The sequence below is a fragment of the Phascolarctos cinereus genome, unplaced genomic scaffold (genome assembly GCF_003287225.1).
Source record: "Phascolarctos cinereus isolate Bilbo 61053 unplaced genomic scaffold, phaCin_HiC Scaffold_4;HRSCAF=312, whole genome shotgun sequence".
Lineage (NCBI taxonomy): Eukaryota > Metazoa > Chordata > Mammalia > Diprotodontia > Phascolarctidae > Phascolarctos > Phascolarctos cinereus.
Window position 1 is genome coordinate 53,706,011 of NW_027555847.1, and position 16,857 is coordinate 53,722,867.

Genomic DNA, 16,857 nt, shown 5'->3' on the forward strand with positions numbered 1-16,857 from the left:
GACCAGATTTTTCTTGTTCCCTGAGAGTAGAGTTAAAAGCATGGGTAGAAATTGCAGTGAGATAGATTCAGTCTCAATGTAAAGAAAAACTTGCAAGCAATTCCAGCTGTGGAAAAGTGGAAGGGGCCATCTGGAGAAGCAGCAGCAGCAGCAGCAGCAGCAGCAGCAGTAGTAATGTTGAGTCATTCACATGTTCAGCCCAAAGAAAAGGAAGAAGGAAAAAACAGACTCTGTCCTCAGTTAAGTAGCTCCCTCTCCAAATCACTTTGTATTTATTATATGTGACAACTAGCTGGCACAGTAGATAGATTCCAGGAATAGGAGTCAGAAAGGCCTGAGTTCAAACCCTGCTCTTAGCCATTTCCTAGAGGTGTGACCATCAGCAAGTCACTTTATCTCTCAGCTTCAGTTTCCTTATCTCTAAAATGGGAAAAATTATAACACTCATTGTTGTGAGGATGAAATGAGATCATCTATGTAAAGTGCTTTGCAAACCTTAAAGTTCTTTATAAGTATTAGCTACTTGTTATATTCTGTATGTACTGATATCTATATACTTTGTGTCCCTTTCTAGAATGTAAGCTTCCTGAGGGCAGGGACTGTTTCACTTTTCTCTTTGTAGCCCTGTGTTCAGCATAGCACTAGCACATAGTAGGTGTTTAATAAAGGCTTGTTGATGAATGGATGGATTGATTCTCTGGTGGAGGGAGATATAAATGGATATACCTTAAACTCCCTATGTAGTTTTTCAGTTGATGTAGGGAGAAATGGAAAGGCATCCAATGGTCAAACTCTAGTTAATATACTTTTCCTCATCTAAAGATGGGCTCCTAGCCTTCTCCTCTACAGATAAAACCTGTCACCTACCCATGAGATGATGCAGTCAATGAAACAAAACCACAGCCTACTTCCCCTCATCTGTTCCTGTAAGAATGTTCTCTAAAAACTTTATTCACTCCCCTTCTTCCCCTTGGCCCCTCTACAAATTTCCTACATTCCTCTGAAGTGGCAGAGTCCAGAATTGGGTTCAGATTTTTATTCAAGAGTCTGTCCAGTACAGAAACAGATGAGGATATAGTAGCTTTGGGCTGAGTGTGTGAATGACTTTTTGACCAAAGCCCAGACACCTTCAGGAAGCCTAATTACCAAGAAATATGGGCCTCACTGGTGTGTAACATAAGGCTACAGGAGGCAGAGCCATGCCCAGTGACTTGGAGAAGGTGGAAGAATGAAAGGCCCGGGCTGCCTTTCAAGCACAGAGCATCCTAAGAACCTTCAGAAGGCCACAGTCCAAAGGAGGTGGGTCTTTTTCCTCAAACCAAAGTGTCTCTGAAAAGCTTTCTGCCTTTAGAACTATATAGGTTTGTAGAGTGTTCCAGCTGGAAAAGTGCTAGGACAATCCCTCATCATCTCTCATAAGGAATACTGAAGTAGGCTTCTCATTGGATTCCCAGCCTCAATCAAGCCTTGCTACATCCTAATCCATCTTCCTCTCAGCTGCCAGAGATTTTCCTAAAGTGCAAGTCTGCCAGGCTATCTACTCAGAAAACTCCAGTGGTTCTTAATTACTTCTTGAGTCAAATATAAACTCTATCAAATACACTGGCCCACTTGCTGATCTTCACACCCAATTCTTCATTTCCAGTCTCTATATTTTTGCAGTGACTGTCCCCCCGTACCTGGAATATTTTTGATCCTCACCTCTACCTCTTATCTTTGCAGGCTCCCTTTGAGACTCAACTGTAATCCTACTTTCTGCAGGAGGCAGAAAGTTCCTTTCTCAGGACCCTCAATTAATAGTTAATACTTTTCCCTCAGAGATTTCCTTCTGTTTAAGCTCTATATCTGTATCTATCTATAGGTAAACACACACACACACACACACACACACACACACACATATATATATATGATATATACATATGCATATATACATATATGTGTGTATGTATGTATATTATATACATAAACACACACATATCTCTTGAATGTACCTATTTATTTCCATGTTCTCTCGCTCATTAGAATGTGAGTCTTTTGAAGGTATGGGCTACTTTCGCATTTATTTGTATCCTAAGAACTTAGCACAATGCCTGGGTGGGGTGCATTCTGCTGATGGCCCTTATGGGAGAAAGTCAGTAGGCAGGCTGGTGTGTTTCTGGAGCTGAAACCCTTCTGCCTCAATTAGCCTCCACTTGTATCCTAAGCAGCCAGCATTTGGGGGAGGAGATTGCTCAGCTCAGTGCCCATCCAGAACTCCTTGATGTGATGGCTGTGAACCTGTTGTGTTGGACCCTTGCCAATTCTAAAGCCAAGAAAGAACTGCAAGTTTTGTTTCTTGAGCATTGTCCCGCTACTTGATCTTTCAGGTGTACTGGACAGTGAAAGAAATTTTAAAATATAGACTCCTACTCTGCTGCCAAAGTTTCTGGTCCTTTGTGGAGGGTACAGAGAAGTGCTGGGCTCTCTAAGGTCATAGGTGTTAGGACTTCAAGGGACCTTGGGAGTCATTCTAGTCAATCAAACAATAAGCATTCAGTAATCATTTACTGTGTGCCAGGCAGTATTCTAGGCTTTGGAGTTACCAAGCCAGAGAAAAATCTAGTTCTGTCCTCAAAGAGTCTGCATTATATTGGGGGAGATAAATATATACTCAGACAATCCAGCCTTCCTCTTTTCCTGATGAAGAGATTGATCCTGAAGAGGTAGGACAGGTAACAACTTCAAGCACCTCCATCATGTTGCCTGAAATTTTACTATTAGAGATGTATTCCTTTGCATTTTAACAGGTTCCTACCTGTTGAAAATGCAAATATCCCTTAGTATGAATTAGCTTAGCCACATCACAGATTTAGAGCTAAAAGGGACCTTGAGAGTTACCTATAGTTTAAGCCCCTTATTTTATATATGGGTAGCTAAGACCAACGTAGTTAAGCAGTGAGAGAAGGGGTTGATTGTTCTAGGTGACACTGGCCAAAACTAAGACCCATGTGGTTGGTGTTATAATACTGTAAAAAGAATGATGGATTGAATCAAGAGTTCATATCCCAGCTCTGCATCTTACTACCTATGTCACCCCACCTACTGCTTACTTACCCTCACTAGTGCTCACCTTTAAGGTCCCTCCCAGCTCTAAACACATGTTGTGACTTATCTAACTGATTCTAAGGTAATTTTTGCATTCAATAGGTAACTTCTAAGAAATACATGCTTTAACTCAAAGAAATATATCTAAGATGGTGGGACTGTGACAGAGAGCAGATGAGGTATTTGAGGGTGGAGGATCATTTCTATAGGATCTCCAAAGTCCTGTCATGTATAAGTTAATGTAGGTTTGGCAACCAAGAGTGAGGAAGGCATTTCAGCAGCTTCGGTGGGCAGCAAAGTCAGTTACGTAGGAAGTCTAAGTGACAATCTGATAGAGTATTGGGGCTCTTTATTCCAACTAGGGAACCATTCTTCCACCTTGTCCAGGCCATTGGGTATATATGGCCTTGCCTCCAGCAAACTCAGTGAGGCTCATATTTTTTGAAATTTTGGTCCAGCCTGCTATAATAAAACTAACTCACCTTCTATAGTATTTAAGGTATATAGAGCCCTTTCTAGCCAACAATCCTTTCTTGGGGTGGGGTGGGGGGTTAGTTATTCGGTGTTATTCAGTGAAGGAAACTGAGGCTTCTGTATAACAGAAAGTCTCTTCCTCAGGGGACATGGCCTAAATGATGTCCAGATGGGCACCTATCAGAAATTAGTCGTCACGCTGCCTGGGAAACTGAAGGAGGCCTGTTCAGAGTCACAGTCCTGACTTGGCTCCTCCACGCCCCCTTCTTCAGCTGTTTCCTTTTCTTTTCTCTCTTCCTTTCCTAATTCCTTCCTCCTTCTCCTCCTGTCCTTCCCTCTTCATTCAATCTGAGTGATTTACAGATTTTTCCCACCTCTCCCACTTCCCCATTTCCTGGTTTCTAGGAGGGAAGGATGATATTCAGATAATTGTAAATTCCCCCCCCTCCTCCCCATGCTTCTTTAAAGGAAGCTAGAAGATAAGTTCTGACTCTGCACCTCACCCCTTCTCCAGTGCTCTGGATCCATTCTTTTCTGAGCTCTGAGACATCAGAACCCCAACCCAACAGTTACAAACAACCTGAATAGATTTCCTTTGCTTACTTAATTAGCCAGCAATTCCAGTAATCTGAAGGGCCTTGGACCTGATTTATGGGACCTTCCTGCCTAGATTCCCTCAAGCTAGAGCCAGACTTACATGCTCCGCTTTTTCAGCCTCCCTCCTGAGCAGGTGATAAGGTCTTTTTTTCTAGCTAAACCAGGCATTCTTAACCTTTTTTTTTTTGTATTTTGGACCCCTTTGATAGATTGGTGAAGGCCATGAACCTCTATTCAGTATAACGTTTTTAAATGATTGAAAGAAATGCTAGATTTCAATTAGAGATGAATGAAAATAAAGATGTAATTTTTCTCACCCAAGTTCATAGATAGCCCCCTCCACTGAAATTCTATCCACAAACCCAGTTTAAGAATCCCTGGGTAAAAAAGAATTGGGGGCAGGGAAAGGTGAAAATGGGGAGGGGGCAAGATTCCCCCCAGCTGAGGCCTGCCCCTTCCCCTAGTTGCTACATCCATGTGTGCTCAGTGTGGGGAAGAAGACTGTTTATCAAACTGTCCCTTGTGTTCCATGCTGAAACATCAAGTTCCGAAAAAGCCAGTCCATACCTTTGGCCTCTTGCTCAATGGCTCCCTTCTCCCTCCCTTCCTTTTGGGGCGGGCCCCAGCCTGCAGCCAGTGGAGACTCTGTCAGGAGTCCCCCACGGAAAATGTATTCTTCAATAGATGCCATAAAGCCCCTAATGGATTCAATGAGGCATAAAGAGGGAGTAAAGGGGCAGCGGCAAAGAGAAAGGGAGAGATGTGTGAAAAGGAGGAGGAAAGGGCCCAGGAAAAGGAACTAAGCGGCAGCCTTCTCACTCCTCAAGTGGCTTTTGTTGTAGCTTGAAGTAAGAGGAAAGAATGGCCCTTCATGGGGAGACTTTAGCATTTGGTCCAAGATTGATCTCTGCATTCAAAGGAGGAAAGTAGAACGTTCATGAGATGCATGCAGAGTCTCTGCTCCCCAAGCCCTTCTGTGTGAGGCTGGAGAGCGGGGAAGGGAAAGATTCCCCCTTCCAGGGGTAGGCTGAGCATTCCAGGCCATCTCTAAGCTGTTGGCTGAGGGGGTCTTTGTGCTGCTGTGGGGAGGGCTTTTCACAGAATCGTGGTTTGGTGGGGGGAGAGGATAGCGGTAAATTGTAACATTAAATCAAAAGAATTTAGTGTCTAATTCAGTCCTTTCTTTGGCCTTGAATGACAGAGGTTCACCTTTAGCAGGAACCCTGGCAGAGTCTGGTGAGTTAGGAAGAAGGGAAAGTTTCATGCCTCGGTAATACCGGCTTTAGAAAAACACAATGCCACCCTGAAGTCAGAGCGACTGGCAAGGAGGAGGGGGAGGAGGAGGGATTGCCTTCTGAAAAGTCCTGTAAGGAGATTTGGCTCAGACTGGGTGAGTGGAGATGTGGCCTAGTGGGAGTCTGGCATGTTCTGGAGAGGGCAAGGGCTGCTGAACGGAGAGTGGTGGAGCTGGAAGAGACCTTAGAGACCACCATCTTTGGTCACTTTACAGAAAAGGAAACTGAGGCACTGAGGCTCCAAGTCATGAAGAGACTTACTCAAGATCACACAGTAAACTAGTCAAGGACTAGATGCCCAGTCACCTGAATCTTGGTGAAGTGATCTTTCTACTTTCCGTGTTTCTTCTCAAACCACACTAGGGGTACACATGCATACATGTAAAGAGGGAGGGAGGGACAAAGACTGAGACAGAGAGAGAGAGACAGAGAAAGAAACACACAAAGAGACAGAGAAAGAGACAGAAAGACAGTGAGACAGAGAAAAACATGCAGAGAGACAGAAACAGTTACAGAGAGAGACATACATAGAGACAGAAACATATACAGAACTTACATTCTACTGGAAGAGGGCGCATGTTCACAGCTAAGTAAATAAATAAAACATTAACAAAAATAAATAGAGATTGGGATTGGTTTTGCATTGGGAGCAGGCAGAGGAGGGAGATGAAGGGTCAGGCATGGGGCATATCGTGTGAGGCTGATCCAGCTAAAGATACAATATTTTGGGGGAGGGAGTAATTGGGCTGGCATCCAATCATGAAGGTCTTTAAATGCAAAACATAGCAGTTTGTATTTGAACCTCCAGTCAACAGGGAGCTACCAAAGCTTTCTGAACTGCGAGGTGACATGGTCAGACCTGTACTTTAGAAAGACCAACTGGGCAGCCATGTGGAGGGTGAACTGAAGAAGGGAGAGACGGGATGAATGAAGGCCAATTATGACACTATTGTAGTAGTCCAGATGTGGAGTTATGGGGGCCTGGAGTAGGCTGGTTGCAGTGTAAGTAGAGAGAAGGAGAAGAATGCAAGAGATGGCAAAGCAGTGGAATTGATGAGATGTGGCAAATGATGGGATGTGGGAGGTGAATGTGAGTGAAGGGCTAAGAATCTTCTGGCTTGTGAACCTCAGGGATTGAAGGAGGGTGGTACCCTCAACAGAGGTTGTGAATTCAGGAGAAGGGATGAGTTTAGGGAGAAAGATCATGAGTTCAGCTTCAGATGTGTTGAGTTTGAGCTGCCTATGGAGCATCCGCTGGAGAGAGTCAAGTAGACAGTTGAAGGTTCAAGACTAGAACTCAGGAGAGAGATGAGGGCTGGTTATATAGATTTAAGAGTCCTCTGCAGAGACATTATATGATCACAGTTCCAGAGTTAGAAGGGGTCTTACAGATCACAAAGGGCTTCTTAATCTTCTGTGTGTCACAAACCCCTTTGGCAGCCTCACGAAAACTAGGGACCCCTTATTAGAATCATGTTTTTTAAATGCACAAAACAAAATACATTGGATTACAAAGGAAACCAATCATACTGAGATACAGTTATCAAAAAATTTTCAAATTATTTTATGGACTCCAAGTTAAGAACTCCTGATAAGCCAGTATCCTCATTTCACAGATGAGGAAACTGAGCTTCAGAGAGGTTGTGTCATGAACAAGGTCATACAGGTAATAAATGTCAAAGGTAGAATTTGAACCCCAAACCTTTGTTTTTCACTATACCGTGCTTCATTTCAGTTGCAATATTATTTATTAAATATTTGTTGCATTGAGGGAAAATAAAAGGATTCTAATCTAAGATGTAGACCCTGCCTTCAGAAAGCTTACAGTCTTCCTGGTGAGACAAGATACATACATACATATCTATATCTATATCTATATCTATATCTATATCTATATCTATATCTATATCTATATCTATATCTATATCTATATCTATATCTATATCTATATCTATATCTATATCTATATCTATCTATATCTATCTATATCTATATCTATATCGTATCGATATTGATATAGATATAGATATATATAGATATATATAAAACAGTGCATTGTTTATACATATACACATGTATGTTATTTACATGCATGTGTATTAATACATTATAAGTGATATATATATATATATATATATATATATGTATATACATGTGTAGTATAAATGAATGCCTGTACACATATATACATAGAACCATTCAAGATGAATGCCTGAGTGTGTGACCCAGACAGTGAGATAGTGAGTTGTCTAAGATATCGGAGGAAAGAAAGATCAAGATGGGCTAGAATAGTCTTAGAAGGGTTTGTGGGTGAAGTAGGCATTGCCAGATGGGTGTGGTTTAGAGAAGATATAAGTGGGCATTCCAGGACATGGGGTCAGTAACAGTAAGGCTCTGAAGTAGAAAGAACACAACGTATGTGTGGGACGGTGAAGAGACCAGCATCATTGGTCTGTATTGGGAGAGTAGTGAGAGACAAGACAGGATATGTGGAATGAAGTCTCTGAAGATAACTCTCCATCCCTCATATTGCACTTAAACTCTAGTGTCAATTTTCCATGTTGAACACTGAATTCAGTGGTGAAAAATCTGGGTTAGTGTCCTGGTTCTACCACAAACTAGCCATATGACCTTTAGCAAATCTCTTTTATTTCTCTGATTTCTTTATATTTCTCCATTTCTTCATATTTAAAGTGATGATAATGTATGTAGAATTATTGTGACAAAAGGGATTTGTATGCAATAATGAATTATATAAGCACAAATCATTATTTTAGTTCAATATATCAAAGATGTGGGCTTTCATCATTTTGGAGTATTCCTTTCCCCAACAAAATCACTCACAATATTATTGTGGGACAAATGGAGAGAGGTGGGCTACGTAATGGCACAGTCTGGTGAATCCAAATTTGGTTTCATGATTGGACCCAAGAGATTCATGGAACTGGAATTAGCCTGTTTTTGAAGTCTCTCCTGGAGGGCCATAGTGGGCCTGTGTCACTCAAGATTTTTGTCACTGGCATAAAAAATATAGAACAAAATAACCGAAATTGCAAATGGTGCAAAGCTGAGAGGGATACCCTGCTTTTAAAGAAAGAATTGAATGTGATGAAGCTCTCAAACAGCTAGAATAATAGAGCAAAGTTCATAAGAAAAATGTAAAATGAACAAATGTAAAGACTTAAACTTCGGTCTAAACGAGCAACTACTGAAGTAAAGGATGGGGACTCTTTTGAATGGAATCTTGCTGTTCCATCTCATGTTCACTGCTCTGGGGCTGAAGGCCTAGTGGGAGCTGCTGTACTTGCTCACTCTTACCTCTGCAGCCACACGTGGAAAAGTCACTCAGTTACTCACCTTCCAGAAAGAGAGGAGAGAAAAAGAGATATTTGGGAAGAATTGCACTTCAAAACTCTACAGTGATCAAGAGTCTATAAAGCGTTTTTGCCAAAGTCAACAAACAGAAGCCCAAAATATTGTAGTTAGTGACTGAAAATGTGGACAGACTACTTTGACTTGGAGGAGGTATGCCTGGGATTGGCCTGGGGCCACCTACAGTTGATCTGAAAAATAGGTATAGCAGAATACATTTATGTCTCTTCTTTGACACTATTGAGAATTTGAAACATGGTTGTGCTGGAGTTCCAATGGGAATTAGAGGTTTAGTGCTTGGAGAATTTGCTGATGATTGCAGCATCAGAGTGATTGATGCATCTGCTACAGCACAGTTAGGAGCATGTGACAATGTCCAGGCAGTACATCCACTATTCCAAGCCAAAACGAAGCCGATGGGAAGGCCTGAGATGGCTATTGGTTGGTATCACAGTCAGCCTGGCTTTGGCAGTTGCATTTCTGGTGTGGATATCAGCACTCAGCAGAGTTGTAAAGCCCTGTCAGAAAGAGTCATAGCACTCATAGTGGATTCCATTCAGAGTACCAAAGGAAAGGTTGTTATTAATGCTTTCAGAATGATCAGTGGTAATATGAGAGTCTTGGGACATTAACCCAGACAAACGACTTCAAATTTGGGTCACTTAAATAAGCTATTTATTCAAGCATTAATTCATGGACTGAACAAACATTATTGTTCCATATCAATGATATAAAGAATGACCTACCATCCTCCCAGTCACCCAAGTTCAGAACTCTGACTCTTCCCTCTCCCTTAATGCCCAAATCCCATCAGTTGTCTAGTCTAATAATTATAACTCTTCTATCTGTCCCTTCTAGCTCCTCAGTTTCCTCAACTGCAAAATGGGGATAATAATTGCCTCTACCTTCAAGGTTGTTGTGAGGATCAAATGAAATAGTATTTAAAGCACTCTGTGAACCTTCCACCCTAATACAGACCCTCATCACTTCGGACCTGGATGATTAGTCTAGCTGCCTCCAGGCTCCTCCTTTTCCCATCTATCTTCCAGCATCACAAACACTGAGAGTGGGAAGGGATCTCAGGAGCCATCTAGTCCAATTGCTGCTTGCACAAGAATTCCCTCTACTACCTACCCTCAAGTAGTCAATCACTTACCTTGTGCCTGAAGACTTCTAGTAAGAAAGAACGAACCATCTCCCAAGGCAGCCCATTCCACTTTGGGATAATTCTGATTTCTCCATTCAATTCAACAAGCATTTTTTAAGCTCTGACAATGTGGCTTTGAGCCAGGCACTGGGAAAAACAAATCAATAATGAGAATGATAGCTAACATTTATATAACACTTTAAGGTTCACAGAGTGTTTTAAATACTATTTCATTTGATCCTCACAACAACCTTGGAGGTAGAGGCAATTATTATCCCCATTTTACAGGTGAGGAAACTGAAGCAAACAGAGGTTAAATTATTTTTCCAGCATCAGATGGCTAGTAAGTATCTTAGGCAATATTTGAACTCAGTTCTTCTCATCTCCAAGTGTAATAGTCTTTCCACTTGACCCTCTAGCTGCCATACAAGATAAAAAACAGTCTCTAATAGCAAGCAGTCCTCCTTCCACTATAGGAAAGACAACACCTACAAAGATAAGCAAATACGAGATAATTTGAGGCTGGAAAGAATACCAGTAACTAGTGGGGGAATAAGTTCTTGGGCACTTAGTTTAACTAGGTGTGATCATACCTGGAAGCCAGAGAATGAATAGGATTCATTTCAGTTCAACTAACTTCTATCAAATAGTCTCCTTCCAATCTCTCCCTTTTCCAATGTAGCTTCAACTAAAATAATCTTCCTGAAGTACAAGTCTTACAATGCTATTCACCTGCTTAAAGACTTTCAATGGCTCCCTCTTGTCTCTAGAATTCAATGCAAACTCTGCAGCCTGGTACTTCCAGTCCCTCACAGTTTGACTTCACTCTACCTCTCCAAACTTAGTTCTCCTTTCCTGCCTTCCAGCCCATCTCCATCCCTTTATATAAGCTATGCCCATGCCTAGAATACGCTCCCTCCAGATCTCTGCTTCTGAATCCTTATCTTTCTTACCTCTAGTTTTTGGCTTTGTTTTGTGTTTTTAGTTGCTCAGAATGTTGCTCCCTACATGGAATGCCCTCCTCACTTCTCTACCTCTATTACATCCCAACAATCCCTCAAGTCTCTGGGAAATTCCCACTGTCACCATGAAACTTGTCATGACTACTTCAGTCCATGCTGATTCTTCTCTGAATTCTACATTTACTGTTAGCCCTATACTATCTAGTGCCCAGCTGTTCTCTCATTGCTTCATGTATCAACCTTGTCTTTCCAGATAGACCAGAAACTGTTTTAAAAATAGAGGTCCCTATAGCTGACACTTCTGAATTTCCAGGGTTCCTAGGATGATGATGACAAGAAGAAAACTGCAGAGTTTTAAGTTTTTACAAAGAACTTTCCTTAAAATAAACACATCAGGTCAATACTGTATGTATCATTATTACCAATTTTTACAAACAAGGAAATTGAGGCTTGGAGGGATTAAGTGACTTAACCACAGCCACAGAGCTAATAAGATACTAGAGAGGGGATTTGAAGTGAGGTATTCTGATTTCCAAGTCCAGCACTATCTACTTCATGCTATAGACAGTAAAGGGTTGGGGGCCATTCATTTTCACTCACCATGTTGTTTGTATTGTCATAGATATTGCTTCATTGAACAGCTCCATCCTTCACTCTGACTTCCCTGCACACCCTCCTACTCCCATCTGGTCTTTAATGAGTGAATATCCCTTTTAGAAAACTGGGGAAATATTAAGCCAGAAAATAATTCATTCTAAATTATAATTATAATTGAGTCACATATCAAAATGTGCTGAGTTCCACGACTCTGTGTATGTACTGATCTACCTTATACAAAAAGCAAGCATTAGGTAATGAGACTGATAAAAATCAAGAGAGAGGCCTTTTCAGGTCTCTGGTAGGATGCTATAGGAAAGTGTCTTGCATACAGTTGGCACTTAATAAATGTTTATTGAATGAACAAAAGGAAAAAGGTTTGCAAACCTAGCACTGGACCTTATTTAGCTTTGTGACCCTGGACAAGTTATTTGATTCCTCTGAGCCTCAGTTTCCTTATATATCAAATGAAAATGAAAATACTTAAATGACTTGCCTAATAGGGGTATTTGCAGGAAAGTACTGAGGTTTACAAATAAACCTTAAATTGCTATTGAGGTAGGAATTCGTATTTCCCAACTTCTGGTGCCTTCTATCAGCCACTGCCATCACTCTCTCTTAATTAAAAGTAGTAGAAGGTTTTTCAGCTCAAGAAATCTGTTTACTGACCTGAATTCAGAAAGACAGAAATAGAAATCCTCCTGGAGTCTGAAGTGCTGTCCAAATATCTCAGAACTCTGTCTTTATCAAGTCAATTGCTGAACTGTTGATAAGATCAGAAATGATTAATTCCATCAGGCCCTAAGACCATAGAAATGACCAACCTGTAAATTGGTGGTATTGAAAGCCCACTAATCCCTAGACTGCAAGGCTAGATGGACCAAGAGTCTGATTTTTTTTTTTTGTGAGAGGCCTAGGTTTCCATAAAAATAATAGCTGACATTTCAGTATTTAGGGCTTCCAATGAAAGTTCTCCACAAAAAGCTAATGGGCTAGGTAGTGGCATTAGCATTCCCATTTTTTAGATGAAGAAATTGAGGCTTAGAGAGTATCTTGCCCTTGATCATACAACCTGAGTGCCTTGACTCCAATTCCAGTTCTGCCCCATGCTGCTTTATATCACTTTTACATCTTGCCTTTGGTCAAGATGTTACAATTTATTATCAGATGCTTTCACACCTTTTGTTCCATTTTATAGATGAGGAAACTGAGGCCCAGAGAGTGACTTACCCAAGTCACTTAGTTTTGTAGGACAGAACTAAACCTAGAAACAAAGTCATACTTCTCTTTGTTGGAATAGCTAAAGAGATCCCGTTGGACCATTACAATTTCCCTTTATCCTCTTCCAAGGCTATGTCGTGACTTAAGCCCCAAATCTACACTAGTGTCACTAGTTAGAAGCCCCAGCTAACTCCAAAACCTTGGGTTGCTGGCTTTGGAGAACAGGTTCAACTCATATAATGAATGTAACCCATCTGGGCAGCAATTATAATAAGATAATATATGCAAAATCCTTTGCAAATCTTAAGGTGCTATATTTATGAAAGTCATTATTGTTACTATTATTAACAAAAATAATATTTATAAAGCACTTTGAGGTCTACAAAGCACTCTGCATATATTAACTCATTTGATCCTCAAACAGTGATGTGAAGTAGGTATTATTATTATCTCTACTTCACAAGTTAGGGAACTGAAGCTTCGTTCTCAGTGAAGCCTAATGGCATGATACCTGGAAAGTCATTGTTGAACTCCAAAGCTCTATAGAAATTGCAAATATTGTTATTGGGCTTTTTGTAAGAGAGCAGTGACTTCATTGGTGCAAGGGGCACCTGTTCTGTGGCTTACATCCTAAAGAGTTGCCAGGGGCACTTAATGAGAGACTAAGTGGCTTGCCAGGTGTCACATGACCAGAATATGGGAGAGACAGGCCTTGTACCCAAGTTTTCCCCACCCTGGGGCTAGCTCTCTGTCCACTACTCTAGGCTGCCTCATATTGTAGTTATTATTGTTGTTATTTTTATTTTCTTGTTGTTCAGCTGTTTTTCAGTCATGTCTGACTCTCTGTTACCCAATTTGGGGTTTTCTTGGCAAAGATACTGGAATGGTTTGCCATTTCCTTTTTCCAGATCATTTTAAAGATGAAGCAACTGAGGCAAACAGGGTAAAGTGACTTGCCCGGGGTCACATAGCTAGTAAGTATCTTATGCAAGATTGAACTCAGGTCTTCTGGACTCCAGGCCTAGCGCCCTATATATTATACCACTCAGCTGCCATTTTATTTATTTCGCCTTGCTTCTAAACTTGGCTCATGCCACAGCTTGACTTAAACTCTCTGGTTATGGAGGAAGCAAGTTTTCTATATGTCTTCTGATTCTTTCCTATAGTCAGATAGATTGACCTTCCATACCAAACCGTGCTTTTTTTTAAGAACCATTTGATTATAGCTTGGCCCTGGTTCCTTTTGTGGCCTTGAAGTCAAAGGAGATGGCCAAGGGCTAGTCTTTATCTTTGGAGCCTGGTGGCTTCTCATGGCACAGATTGCTATGCTGACTATAACTAGGGCTTTGGCAATGGGCAAAGGCCTGTTACGGGTCATGGAAACACTCTGTGTATACCCAGAGACATCAATCTGTTGGCTGCCGGATACCTGTAGCTGTGTCTGAACATGTGACCATATGATGGAGCAGAGCACACTGACCTGCTCTGTGAGTTTCCATCTTTGCCGCAGAATGTGTGGGGCAGCTGGGGGGCAGCCAGGGTTCTCCACTATGGGATATGGCCCATTTCCTCAAGTACCTTGTCATATAGCTGGGAAAACCACAATGTGCATGGATCTCATAGCCCTTGTACTGCTCCTGTGCACTCATAATGTTTGAATTTGAGTGCCATTTATCTGCACGCCTGTGTTATCTTCTCTACTGGGTTGCGAGTGCCTTGAGGAGGACAGAGACCAGTAGATGTGGATCCTTGTATCTCATCTGGTAGTACAAAGCACGCTCCACACATAGAAGGCATTTTGAAGTGTTTGTTGAATGAGTAAACAAATGATTTGAAAGATAGCGACTCTCCAGGGCAGTTTACAGTGTCAAGTGAGCAACAGGGATGGGCATAGCTGACATCCGTGGGCTTAAGGTTTTCAAAGCATTTGATAGACCTTGACTCATCTGAGCCTCACTACAGCCCAGTGAAGTGAGTACTATAATTTATTATTATCATCCCCATTTTGCAGAAGAGGATGGTGAGGGCAAGGGAGATCAAGTAAGTTGCCCATGATCCAGTAGCTAGTAAGCATGGGAGGCAGGATTTGAATCCTAGTTTCTCCTAACTCCACATACAGCCTGCTTTCCACTCTTCTACAGTGCCAAGCTAATGGGTCTGGCAATTAGGTACAAGGAGTTAGTTCCTTATAATAGGATGGGTCAGGAAAGGCTTTAAGAAGGAGTTAGAACTTAAACTAGAATGGGTAGAATGTAAAGAGTTGAAGAGGAAGGACCAGGGCTTTCCTATGTGAAGTTCAACAATTTGGAAAGGGGAGGATATGGCAAAATGCCTGACTACTGTTGGTCCAGACTGAGATGGGTCATTATGCTGGTGCCTGAAGAATATATCAAGATCTGGCTGAACAGTGGATGAAGGGAGCCCAGGTGTGGTTTGAAGGTGGGAATGGGAATGGAGAGAGAAATAGAATAGACAGAGGAGGGGGCAAAGGAGAGAAGAAGAGAGAGAGGAACAGAAAGAGGAGACTGGGAAGAGGAAAAAAGAAAAGACCAAAATAGGAAGGGAAAGAGGAATGGAGGGAGAGGGAAAAGAGGGAGAGGGAGAGAAGGGGAAGAGATGAGAAGAAAGAAAAAGAGGGAGTCAGGGGAGAAGAGACAGATGGGGACAGAAACAGAGAGAGAGAGAAAGACAGAGACTGAGAAAGTCAGAAGAGAATGAGGGAGTCAGGAGAGAGTGAGAGAGAGAGTTTTTTAAAAGCTAGGTGCCAGTTGAGAAGGTAGCTTTCTTTCAGTCATTTCAGTCGTATCTAACTTAGAGTGTGTCCAAGTTGGATAGCTTAGAGACTCCCAAGAGCTAGGCTTGGAAGGTCAATCTGTCCAACTATAGGAAAGAATCAGAAAACATATTGAAAACTTGCTTCCTCCATAACCAGAGAGTTTAGGTCAAGCTCTGGCATAAGCCAAGTTTAGAAACAAGGCAAAATTAAGAGGATTATTCTGCATTCTCAGACAGAGCCGTCTCAGACTGAGAATGATCTGGATTTCATCTATATACTTGACTGTTTGAAAGATTCAACAGGGCCACAAGTTGTGAAAGCAGACATGCTATAGAACAAAGCGGAGTCCATAGACTGGGACCCCAAAGGCTAATGGCTCCATCTCTAATCTGAACCACTCATACCTGCTTCATGAAGTGGCTTCTCTCCATGTCCATAGAAATAAAGTAGGCAAATGACCTAATGGGAGGGAGGGATAGAGAAGAATGGTCTGGGTTTGAGTGACTGGATAGAAGCAATTGGAATTGAAATTTTATCAGCCAAACAGGACAAATCTGGATTCTATAACTACTCTGTGTTCCTACAATTATGTACTTGTATAACCATGCAGGGAGTAGCCCCTCCCTTTCCTCTCTCTCCTTCCAAAACTCCAGCCCCAAACCAGGAGATATTTCCTTGGCTAAGAGATGACCAAAAACTCAAAATTCCATAATCTATGAGGGTCCAGGCCCTTTCCCCTGACTGCAGAGGAGCAGAATCACATCTCTCTCCTCTGCTCTGATGCTATACTTCAAGAAGGCTGTTGTACCTGGATGTAATGTTTGCAATTATTAAATGTCACATTGTTAATACAGTAGGGGTTATTTAGAGAGGGTTGTTGGGGAGAGTATTTGAAGGGTTAGAACCAGAACAAGAGGCCTTCAAATGTCTTTTTGGTGCTAAGTGATTCCTGAGCTGGAGTTCTCCAGCTATGTCCTTGAGATCAAATCCGGGGCAGGTGCCCCATCTCCTTAACTCGTGGCAGCAAAAGCAGGAATCTGACATGCCAGCACACAGATAGTTCTCATTTTGGTTTTTGATAGAAAGATGTGACCTTTTATTTGTGCTCTCAGATTACTTTATAAAAGAGAAAAAAATCCCATTCACACTTTTTCTTGGGTTTGGGGGTGAAAACTTGCCTTTAATCCTTGGGGCTGGGTCTGAGAGAGAGAATAAGTGGCAACCATGGTGTACAAGCTAAACCCAGGCATCTCTTGCTGTAGTGGAAAACTCCCTGGCTCTGGAGTCAGAGGGTTTGAATCCCACCACCGGAGCTTGACCTTGGGCAAA

At 41.7% G+C, this 16,857-nt stretch overlaps 1 protein-coding gene and 1 pseudogene across 1 annotated transcript in view; both read left to right on the plus strand.

The window, feature by feature from the left end:
* Positions 1–16,857, plus strand: part of SLC6A11 (solute carrier family 6 member 11) — a 174,527-nt gene that overhangs the window by 58,639 nt on the left and 99,031 nt on the right. The window lies entirely within an intron of this gene.
* On the plus strand, positions 7,102–9,559 carry LOC110204844 (26S proteasome non-ATPase regulatory subunit 14 pseudogene; annotated as a pseudogene).